This window comes from Drosophila nasuta, chromosome 3 (assembly GCF_023558535.2).
Source record: "Drosophila nasuta strain 15112-1781.00 chromosome 3, ASM2355853v1, whole genome shotgun sequence".
Classification (NCBI taxonomy): Eukaryota; Metazoa; Arthropoda; class Insecta; order Diptera; family Drosophilidae; genus Drosophila; species Drosophila nasuta.
In genome coordinates this window covers 11,250,006-11,262,306 of record NC_083457.1, presented here as the reverse complement: position 1 = coordinate 11,262,306, position 12,301 = coordinate 11,250,006, and the positions used below count along the sequence as shown (strand labels likewise).

At 35.1% G+C, this 12,301-nt stretch overlaps 1 protein-coding gene across 2 annotated transcripts in view; it reads right to left on the bottom strand.

Annotated features, from left to right (window-relative positions):
* The window catches only part of LOC132788615 (cAMP-dependent protein kinase catalytic subunit 3), a 28,843-nt gene that overhangs the window by 15,748 nt on the left and 794 nt on the right, over positions 1 to 12,301 (bottom strand). The window contains exon 1 of one of the 2 annotated variants that reach the window (XM_060796107.1): positions 3,787 to 4,746. The exons of the other annotated variant lie outside the window; for it this stretch is intronic. The gene's annotated coding sequence lies outside the window, so the exon portion shown is untranslated. Of the gene's footprint in view, positions 1 to 3,786; positions 4,747 to 12,301 lie in introns of those variants that run through there. 2 annotated transcript variants of the gene reach the window in all.

Genomic DNA, 12,301 nt, shown 5'->3' with positions numbered 1-12,301 from the left:
GTAGACGTATCTGGGGCATGTGCTACAGCCATGTAATAGCGAGTGCATTCAATTGTTTGCACCCGTAATAAAGTATACTATACTATACGGTGAGCACTAAAGAAATCGTCATATTGCCGGTGGCGCTGCCGCTACCCAAAATACTCAAATAGAGGCTGCGTCTCCCAATTGTGAGTTTCTCTCTCTTTCTCTGTGTGTGTGTGTGTGTGTGTGTGTGTGTGCTTGCGTGGGTGTGTGTGTGTGAATGATTAGTCAACAAATCAAGGCTGGGTATACAAAATTTGGACAAAGGATAATGGATAGCTGGCTGCTTTGTTTGAACTTGCAGCTAATGAAGGTTTTTCCCTCGCTTTCACTTAGTGACTTCTTGCTGACGCCAGAGGGCGCTCTTAAGTCGGCGAAGTCAGTTTATATGCTGACATTTCCTTCGACAAATGGAAATGCATTAACTGTGGAAAACAAAGCACAGCAACAATCTCTATAGAGCAATATCAATTTTGGATTCTCAGAAAAGCAGCAACAACAAAGAAATCAATCAGTTCGGTCTCCGAACAGTCTGCCAGAGATTGTATTCATATTCATATCGCCAACTGAGCAAACAAATAAAACACGGCTATATCAATATGTATGGTTTTGTTTTTACAAATGATAATTAAAATTTTTGAGACTTTGTTTTTGTTTTCGCTCATAGATGCAAAACGAAAACAAAGGAATTTTTTTTTTAATTTTATTGTTGTTATTATTATTATTTGTAAGACAGCAGCATTGAGTGTTCAATTATTTTGAAATTTTACGATTGTTGCAGAAAATTGTTGCTATTACATATAGTGGAAACCCATATGCATAGAGAAGTGTTCATTTTATGAACGGCTGCTGTCAGTCAAAATTATTTATGGTGTATGAGCTTAAAAACGCAGCTAAAAGTGCGGAAATATAACTTAGAGTTGAGTATCGTGCTATATAAACAAAATCTATATGTATTTGTATTTATATTTTCTTGTTATTGTAGTCCGAAGCAAAGTGCAAAGTTTTGAGAACAATTTTTCAAAATTATTGTAGACAATCACTCGGACTGTAAATTAGCGCAACATCCACAAATGTCGAGAGATATATACGAGTACGTGTGTATATACTTATATATATATTTAGAGAGAGAGTAGGAAGAACCAACGTCAGTCAGATGTTGGAGATCCCGCCACACACTACGTACACCTTCTCTTCTCGTTCCTCTCCTCCCCCGCATTTACCTTGGGCGAGTGCTGCCAAAATGGAAAAATCAAAATGGAAATCGAAATTGGGGTCGTCGTTGGCCTGTTGGCAAGCAAATTGTTGAATGTTGCTTAATCTTCCGGTGGCTCGCACTCTTTTCGTATTTTATTGGTGTTTTTTGTGAATGGGAAAACACCATAAAAATTAAGAGGTACAAATAAAAACAAAAGTATTGCAAATAAAATAAATACAAAACAAAAGAAACAGTCGTCAGGTAACATGAAAAACAAAGCAGAAGAAACTAGTTCGGGAAATTTTGCTGATCAACACAAACGACAAGTTGTTAGGTAGAAATAATAAAAAACAAACTCAAATTTGGAAATAATTGTATTGTTTTCCTTTACGAAAATCCAAGAGTTGCAAGACTTAACTAAATCAAACTTAAATTTAAATAAAATGCAAGAATTTCTTTTGACTAAACTCTTCAGAAACCCTCGCTAAAACCAAAAAACAACCTTGAATATTTTTCTTCCAATTAACGCTATGCACTTTGAAGATTAAATTGGCTATCATAACATGCGGTGATAAAGAAGAGAAAAACCCGACCACTTGTCACAGATCCCCAGCTTATTTATTGCTCAATTTTGTTGATATTTCTTTTCGCGTTTTCTTTTTCTTTATTGTTGAAAAATTTCCTATCGGATTATGAAACTGTCCCCGTGGGACTTGTGCCAGCAGCAGCCCCCAACAGAGCACACACCTCAGCAGCCGGGCAGATCGTAGGCCCTGATTTATATAGAACATTATCAAATAACTTTTAGAAGCTCGCACACACCAACGAAAAAATATAGAGAATTATTGCTTAATTATGACTGCAAGCACTTGAACTTTGCTACTTGAATCGAGAGAAGCATTCAAAATTTATAACGAGACTTGCAACATTTATTAATTTGTTGCGCCTCCCACTGTGGTGTTTAATAAATTATATGTTTAATTAATTAAGAGCCATGTGAAGCGATTTGTTATAAATTGTTGCATGCTGGCAACAAGAAAAGCAACAACAACAACAACAGCAACAGTCTTAGTTAGCATCAGCGTCATATTATCGTCATTTGTGTGTATTTTTTGCTCAGAATTTCCAAAAATTGCCGTAGGCGATTATTAATGTACCGAAATTTTTGGTTTATCATTAAGCGACGACAGTGGGGGGACAAAAACAAAGCGAAGAAGCAGCAAATTATGAATAAGTGTGCCCATATTAATTAATGACGCAGCATGAAATATTATTGCACATTGCGATGTGACAAATAAAATATGAAACCAAAAATAAAATGACAGATTTTTTGTTCTTTTTGTTGTTTTTGTTTTTGTTTTTGCTGCCGAAGGTGACTCTGTCCCATTATAATCGTAAACGCACTCTGGCCATAATAATCAAAAATAATGCCACCAAATATAACCATAAAACTCACAACGCGAAACATTTTCATTTCGCCTCTTGTTGTTATTGTAATATCATTTGGGGTACTTGCACTGTGTGTGTGCCAGCAAAAAAAAATAAAAGGGCGAAAGATTTATGGGTTTGTTTTATATTTATAGAGCAAATATTTCCGGTGTCCTTGTGCTACTTGTGCGACAAGAGAAACTTTCAATGCGTAAACGAAGTTTCTCAAGTGACCCCAATTTGATATGTTATAACTAGGATAAACAATTGCTGAGAACTAAGAACAAAACAATTGTGTCGCAGCGAAGACAAAAGAGAACAACACAAAAAATAGTCAATTGACATTAAATGTTAACTGAATAAAGTACAATATTCTATGGTTCATAAAATAAATACTTCTCATTGTTTTGAAACTAAGAAATTAATGTGGGAAGTGTCTAAAATGTAAGAAGGTTCTCAAGAGCAACTGAGTTTATTAAGATAATTTTTTTATATTTGCTATTTAATACAAAATAAAAGGAAGAGATCGTTTTATTAGATCAGTTACAAAATTACTAAGTGAGGAAACTAAATTGTCAGCTAGAAATATTTTAGAAGCCATATGATATACCATAAATACTACATGGCAAATGATATCAAAATTTAACAAAATTGTATAAAAATTCTTGTTAAATTTTAACAAAATTGTATAATAATTCTTGTTAAATTCTAGACAATATTCTAATGGAAATTAAAAAAAAATTGTATAAAAATTCTTATTAAATTCTAAGACACTTTTTAATGGAAGAGAACTAATCAAAAGATCAGGAATGAAATAAATACATGTACATGTCTATAAAATTAGAACTTGTTTGAAATTGCGGGCTAAACATTTTGCTAAATAATACTGAGTCACTTGTTGAAAATGTAAGCCAATTTAAAAACCTATTTAAATAAAAATATTTTCAGCTTTCATAGAAATATGCATTTTACAAACAAAAAAAAAATACAAAAAAAAACCTAATTTAGCAGCTTAATTAGCAAAATGCATAAATTTAATTATACGATTACCAGAACAGATTTTGGAAAGCGAAACATTTACAGTTATGGTTACTCGTGCTCTTTGCACTTGGAAGTAGTGTATAAAGATTACTCACCCAACTAATTTTTTGTTAACAGCTTCTGGTTCCCCTCGCCGTTCAACGTCGAATGTTGCCGCCGCCGCTTTTTGTGTTGTTGTTTTGGTGTTTTTTTTTTTTTGTTTTAGTATTGGTATTGGTTCTCCTAACGATCGCTTTTTTGTTGTTGGTCTATCTGTCTGTCTGACGATACAGTTCAGTTTCATATATATGAATACACATATATGTATGATTTTTTTTTTCGCTGGAGCAAAATTTGAACGCTTGCGAAATTGTTAAAAATAAATATGTTACTTTAGCGTGCACGATCTTTTCTTCGCTTTTCCGCCGACTTTTTTGTTGTTGTTTCGCTTGTTTTTTTTTTTTTTTGTTGTTGTTGGTTTCTTTGCCCGCAAACAGAAATAAACTTAACACTCAGCGCTGCTCAGCTGGCCACAGCGATAGGTAGATAGGTAGGTGTATATAGGTGTAAAAGTGTGTGTGTTTGTGTGTGTGTGTCTGTGGATATAGCTACAATTTGCTACAGATTGAAGACAATCCAACGGAGTTCTTTTTTACAGCTTACAGTTTAATTGTGTCACTTTGTTGCCCGTTTTGTTATTGTTATTGTTATTGTCTTTGCTTATGGACAATTGTAACGCTTTGATTAACAACTCTTTGGGTTCGCTTGTTTTTTGTTTCGGCTTCGGCTTAGCTGCGAATTGGATGACAACGGCGATCTGGAGATCTAGAATATCCGGTTTATTGCCAAATACACTAGGCCCGCGCTTAGCCGGAGTCTCTTGACTGCATTTAACAATTGCAATATGCAAATTTTTTAACTCGTTTTCATTAATTTAAATATCAATCTCAATTTAAGCTAGACATTTGCTTTCGTATTTTTCAGTTAGTTTGTTTTTTTGTGTTCTTGCGATTTTTCTAGCCGTTTGAATTAGTGAATTTTCCTTGTAGTTTTTCTTGGTGCTGACTTTTGCTGACCAGCCGCTTCCACGTTTTGCACGAAACTGAAACGTAAAATCTGCGAATTGCCTGCCACCAGCAGCAGCAGCAGCAGAAACAGCAACAGCTCTCGATGTTGCCGTCAAACGCCGCGACGTCGACGTCGCAAGCAATTGTATGTAGTTGTTGTTGTTGTTGCTGATGCACACACACGCTACGTTGAGTGTGACTGGTGGATGATGTTGATGATGATGATGAGTTGGCTGATTATGATAATGATGCTGCTGCTGTTGATGATGATGATGATGATGATGAGTTTTGCTGCTTGGCTGTATGTTTGTGTTTGTGTTTGCTCTTAGCCACATTTACGACGCCATATGTGCTGTGTAGTGTAGTGTTTTACGTGCGTCTCTGTGTGTGTGCCTTTGGAGTGTCTGCCACATAGCGTAGACATACTCTTAAATGCCGTTGCGTGGCATGAAGTGGCAACCGCAGTTGCAGGATCACTCGACGACAAGTAAAAGCAGCGTCCGTAATTTAAACGTGCGAATTTGTTGCGGCAAGAGGAAAAGTGTAAGTAAATGTAAGCTGCCCCTGGACTCCCTGGACTCTTGCAGCTCATCAACAATATCAACACCAACATCGACATCGACAACGGCATCAGCAATCACCTGACTGCGGTTGCTGTCTCTACACTTTGCCTCCCCCATAAACATGCCGCGGCGCTCAGCTGCTGTTTGTTTTGTGTAGACAAGGCGGCAGCGCGATTTTAACGCCTCCCCTGCTATTAACAATATTTTTGGGCTTTGTTGCGTGTTGTTGAAATTTTGATTTGCCTTGTTTGTTTGCATTACACATTACACATTGAGGCCTGGGCATTGGGATTGAGATTGGGCCTGGCATTGTTAACTACAAGTAGAAGAAGCAAATGGCGAATGCCTTCTAAACACTTTGCATGTTTATACGCTGATTTTCACTGGCTGTCGTAATAAACCGTGACAAGGTCAGGCAAGAGGCGTCTGCGTGCAAGAGCCTCATTTACTGCGCTGTGGCTGCCACTGCTGAAGTCGCCACACTGTTGATGTACGGTGCGCGCATAACTGTTAATTCGGTTCCGCATTTTATATGTTTGGCACGCGTGCAACTCGTATGCAAATTACCAAGTGCGGTTGTTGCTGCCGTTGCTGTTGCTGTTGCAACACCTGTCAAGGGCAAGGACAAGAAGAGAGCACTCACCATTTAAAGATGGCGTCCTCAACTGGGCAATGCGTCGCCAAAGTGTTGCTGCAAATTACACACACTCATATCACATTTCATGCACTTCGCTGGTTATGCCCAACCACGTTCACACCACTTACTTGCAGGCCTTTGGCATAGCAAGCCCAACAATTTGTTTATCCACTTATTTAAACAACCGCGAAATTGTGTTATCATTCTAATTAGCGATACTTCAGTTACGAAAATTAAAGAGCTGCCAGATCGCAAAATTAAAATAGCGCTTCTGTTGAATCCTAGTGTTGCCAAGTAATGTGATTTTAGTGTTACCAAGCACTAAACAATTTGTAAATTATGAAAAAACTGTTGACAATGTAAAGATTATTTAATTTAGCTAGCCAGCTAAGTTCACTGCCAGAACTTTTTTTTAACAAAAATTACATTAAAAATAACATTAATTAATATAGATTGTCATTCGTCAATTATCAACAATAGGCATATACATTTACTAACGCGTTAAAAGCACTGTGCCATATTAATCAGCTGTTTAGTGGCGCTGCCAACTATTTTTAAAACGAAGTGGCAGCGTAAAAAAGCTGAATCAATGAAGATGGAAAGCCATCGAAGTTTGCTGTCATTAATAATTATGATATTTTGACAGACCACACATATGTATGCCTCAGAAAAAGCTATTCTAATTTTAAATTTTAAGCACTAAACAGTGTGACCACAAAAGTCGTCATACAAAAATACTGAGCAGTATTTCTTCTTCTGTATTATTCAAGTTTGAAATCACAGCCACTTATCATTCTTCGTTCCACCACCATTCGTAAGAAATCAGCTGTTCGCAATGGCGTCGTCAACTCTGCAAGTGAGGCGGGGTGGCAACGTTAGTTAGCTTCACCAGCTGCGCGACTGAAAACTTATTGACCAAGCAATAAATGAAAGAAATGGAAATATGCAAATTGATGTGAAAAATAAACGTGTACTTAGTGTATTGACTAATTGGAAATGTGTTAAACTATTTAAAATGCAAGTAAACCAAATGTGCGGTGCAATTTGAAAAGTTGCTTATCAGCAGCAACAACAACGCAATGGCAACAATAGCGTCGGCAATAAAATAGCGTCGCTGCTGTGGAGCTTTGAAAAGCTTTCACGTGCTACGTATTTTGCGTAGCCATCCGTTGTGTTGTGTGCTTTCAGTTTCAGTGGGTCACTCGAAAGGCATTGTTGTCGCTGTCGCTGTTTCTCTCGCTCTCCGTGTCGCTGTTCCGCTGCTACGTGCTTTGTGCGTGCGTGTGTTTGTTTTTGGCGCGAGCGTTTTTGGCAGCAACAAACGGTTTACGTAGCATGTCGCAAGCGTCGTATCGTTCGTATCAAACACTAAGCGAAGCGAAGGCGGTTGAATAACAAAAAAAAAAAAAAAAGAAAACTAACAAATATTCCCCACCAGCGGAAATTGTTTTAACCATAAATATTGCAATTGATTAGCATTAGTGTGTGAGTTTCAACCCATATAAAATATAATAAATATTTAAATATTTGATACATGTATTGTACATATTCAAAGTTCAAACTACTCAATGCACGCGCACTACAATAAGTGTTAATCACAATTTTATTGGCAACAAGTGTGACGACTATATAGCAACAATAGCAGCAACAACAACGACATCAACGCTATCAGAAGCTGAAGGTGACAACGACAAACGATAATACCAAATAACAACAACAATGCCAGCAATAAAAAACTATTAGTTAGCAACTAAATGAAATGCCAAATACGACATTCTTTGATTTTCTATTTTCAACTTAAGCACCATATAGGTATTTTTGGCTAATGAGTAAACATTATAGTGTCACGGGTCTCATCAAAATTTTCAATGCTTCCCCATTTTCGATTTCGATTTATTTCGTCCGCTTCAGTCTCAATTTGGGGCAATCAAATTAATTGTCAATTTTTTGGTTTTGCCTTGCTCTTTTCGTTGCCGCTATTTGTAAGCTCTCTCTCACATTGGTGGTCTCACTCTCTTGTTTCCACCCGCTCTCGTGTTCTCTTTTTGCCTTGACCATCGCCATTAGTCAAGTGCAAATGCACCTGATTTTGGACTACGCTTATTTCTTCCTCTTTCGTGCTCTTGTTTCCAACCTGTCGCATCACTGTATACCCTGTACACGAAAGCTACAAAGCTGTATATTGTTTCAGCTGAAGAAAGCTTTTGATTTATGCTGTCATGCAGCAAAAAAAGACAAAAGTTGATTTACAGGGTATACCTAAGTGCAGTTGACAAGCTTGACATTCGTTATGAATTCGCTTTGTGCTTTTACACACATTTTGTCTGGTCAATTACCTTGCGTGTTGACAACCCAAATTTCAAAAGAGGGGTTTTCCGCAGCAAACTGAACCGAATCGCATAACCAGTCAGTCAGCTGTTTGCCGTACCACTTAACGGCTAAAAGCGTTTGGGTCTGGTTTAAAGAATTTCATTTATCTGGCTATAACACTTGAGCATTATCGAGAATTTCGCTTGCACGAAAACAGTTAGCAACTGCTAAAATTTCGTTTAGAAATTTATAACCGTGAAAAAGAAGTGCAAAATCTAAGGGATTTATTCGCCAGAAGTGTGAATACTCTATCTAAAATGACAATATTAAATAGAATTTGAATTCCTAATATAAATTATAGCTTTTGCTTATTAAAATTATAAAATACGCCATTTGCTGTATAATATCTCAACCATAACAACTAATTAAAAGTCAACTTGGGACGAAGGCTTAGTTTAGTGCTCGGTAATTAGATTTGTGTTTGTATAATTTTATTAAACATAATAATATTGTAAATAAATATAGTTGTATAGTTATATCTCTCTAGCATTGTTTCTCTTCCGCTGAGAGAAGATACGAGAGCTATGCATTAAGAAAACCAAAAAGATTATTCTATAGCAAATAGGAAAACATTTCGGAATCGTAATACGAAAGCTTTCTTTGTTTTTCTTTTCGGCGTTTCCCTTTTAATTACAATAATTCCTTTTAATTAAGGGCAATAGGGAGGTGTGAATAGGTTTTATATGTAGTGTTTACAAAAGATTTGATGCAAGATAAGCAGCTCAGAGAAGCTGGGTCAAGTGATTTGAGATATTCAAAAAAAAATTGGTGCCCATTGCTTTAAATCGTTTGCCCATGTTTGCCCAGGAAAAATTTTTTTTTGCCCACCCTTAGTTTCAAAATTATGAAAAATTTTTTTTTTTCGAAAATTCAAAAATTTTTTTTTTCAAAATTTTTTTGCGGAAATCGCTTTAAAATCGTTTGCCCATGTTTGCCCATCTTTTAGTTTTTCGAAAAAATTTTTCGTTTTCGAAATTTTGAATTTTGAAAAATTTTGACATTTTTTCGGCATGAATGACTCAAACTCGATCGCCCACACCTCGAAATTATGAAAACTAAAGCTACAATGGTAGCCTCAAGTGTTTTCAAGTCTGCCCATATCTCAGAATTTCAAAATTTTGAAAAATTTGAAAGTTTTCAACTTTTTTGATTGCCCATACAAATTCATCGTTTGCCCAACTTTCAAAGTCTCAAATTTTTGCCAAATTTCAAAATTTTTCAATTTTTTTTTACTTTTCAGACTGCCCATTCGCTATTTTCGTTTGCCCACCCTTTAGAATTTCAAAATTTCGCATAATTCAAAAAATTTTCACACTTTCAAATATGGGCAAACGATGAATTTGTATGCGCCATAGGCTGAAATCAAAAAAGTATGAAAATTTTTGGAATTCGGCAAAATTTTGAAATTCTAAAGGGTGGGCAAACGAAAATAGCGAATGGGCAGTCTAAAAAAGTCAAAAAAATTTGAAAAATTTTGAAATTTGGCAAAAATTTGAGACTTTGAAAATTGGGTAAACGATGAATTTGTATGGGCCATAGGCTAAAATCAAAAAAGTATGAAAATTTTTTAAATAAAGCAAAATTTTGAAATTCTAAAGGGTGGGCAAACGAAAATAGCGAATGGGCAGTCTGAAACAGTAAAAAAAATTTGAAAAATTTTGAAATTTGCAAAAATTTGAGACTTTGAAAATTGGGTAAACGATGAATTTGTATGGGCCATAGGCTAAAATCAAAAAGTATGAAAATTTTTAAATAAAGTAAAATTTTGAAATTCTAAAGGGTGGGCAAACGAAAATAGCGAATGGGCAGTCTGAAAAAGTAAAAAAAATTTGAAAAATTTTGAAATTTGCAAAAATTTGAGACTTTGAAAATTGGGTAAACGATGAATTTGTATGCGCCATAGGCTGAAATCAAAAAAGTATGAAAATTTTTGGAATTCGGCAAAATTTTGAAATTCTAAAGGGTGGGCAAACGAAAATAGCGAATGGGCAGTCTAAAAAGTCAAAAATTTGAAAAATTTTGAAATTTGGCAAAAATTTGAGACTTTGAAAATTGGGTAAACGATGAATTTTATGGGCCATAGGCTGAAATCAAAAAGTATGAAAATTTTTTAAATAAAGCAAAATTTTGAAATTCTAAAGGGTGGGCAAACGAAAATAGCGAATGGGCAGTCTGAAAAAGTCAAAAAAATTTGAAAAATTTTGAAATTTGGCAAAAATTTGAGACTTTGAAAATTGGGTAAACGATGAATTTGTATGGGCCATAGGCTGAAATCAAAAAGTATGAAAATTTTTAAATAAAGCAAAATTTTGAAATTCTAAAGGGTGGGCAAACGAAAATAGCGAATGGGCAGTCTGAAAAAGTCAAAAAATTTGAAAAATTTTGAAATTTGGCAAAAATTTGAGACTTTGAAAGTTGGGCAAACGATGAATTTGTATGGGCCATAGGCTAAAATCAAAAGAGTATGAAAATTTTTTAAATAAAGCAAAATTTTGAAATTCTAAAGGGTGGGCAAACGAAAATAGCGAATGGGCAGTCCGAAAAAGTCAAAAAAATTTGAAAAATTTTGAAATTTGGCAAAAATTTGAGACTTTGAAAATTGGGTAAACGATGAATTTGTATGGGCCATAGGCTGAAATCAAGAAAGTATGAAAATTTTTTAAATAAAGCAAAATTTTGAAATTCTAAAGGGTGGGCAAACAAAAATAGCGAATGGGCAGTCTGAAAAAGTAAAAAAAAATTGAAAAATTTTGAAATTTGGCAAAAATTTGAGACTTTGAAAATTGGGTAAACGATGAATTTGTATGGGCCATAGGCTGAAATCAAAAAGTATGAAAATTTTTAAATAAAGCAAAATTTTGAAATTCTAAAGGGTGGGCAAACGAAAATAGCGAATGGGCAGTCTGAAAAAGTAAAAAAAAATTGAAAAATTTTGAAATTTGGCAAAAATTTGAGACTTTGAAAGTTGGGCAAACGATGAATTTGTATGGGCAATCAAAAAAGTTGAAAACTTTCAAATTTTTCAAAATTTTGAAATTCTGAGATATGGGCAGACTTGAAAACACTTGAGGCTACCATTGTAGCTTTAGTTTTCATAATTTCGAGGTGTGGGCGATCGAGTTTGAGTCATTCATGCCGAAAAAATGTCAAAATTTTTCAAAATTCAAAATTTCGAAAACGAAAAATTTTTTCGAAAAACTAAAAGATGGGCAAACATGGGCAAACGATTTTAAAGCGATTTCCGCAAAAAAATTTTGAAAAAAAAATTTTTTGAATTTTCGAAAAAAAAAAATTTTTCATAATTTTGAAACTAAGGGTGGGCAAAAAAAAATTTTTCCTGGGCAAACATGGGCAAACGATTTAAAGCAATGGGCACCAATTTTTTTTTGAATATCTCAAATCACTTGACTCAGCTTCTCTGAGCTAAGATAAGCTTATGAAATATGATTATTAAAATAAGGTGTAACTTTACTCAGTTTCAATTAGGTTTTGCAATGTAGCCCAGCAAAAAATGTTGCAAAAGTAAATATTAAACAGAATATCATAATTCCCATTGTACTTTAGTGTATACACAATGAGCCGAGATTTGTATAAGGGAGAGAGCGGTGAAAGAGAGTGAGAGAGCGTGTGGGCATCCAAGTATGTCAATTGAATGATGCCCCAATTGATTTATTTACTTCGGTTTCTATGCGATTGTCATAACTTTGATGCGTGCCCAAGTGGAAACCGGGTTTGTTTTGTTTTGTTTGGCAAGTGAAAACAAAATTGTTGACCACTCGAAATAATAAATGCGATAAACAATCGATAAAACTGAAAAGTGCTGCCACAGCAGCAATTCCAGCAAAATCAAAGCCAAACGCCGCGACTGCATTGCGAAATAATCTATCAGATACATTTCCATAAAAAGTAGCTACACTTTTGGTATTGTCATATAGTATGTATTTTTATGGCATGCATATCTGAAACCGATGAGCTCACATGCAACTGTTGCATG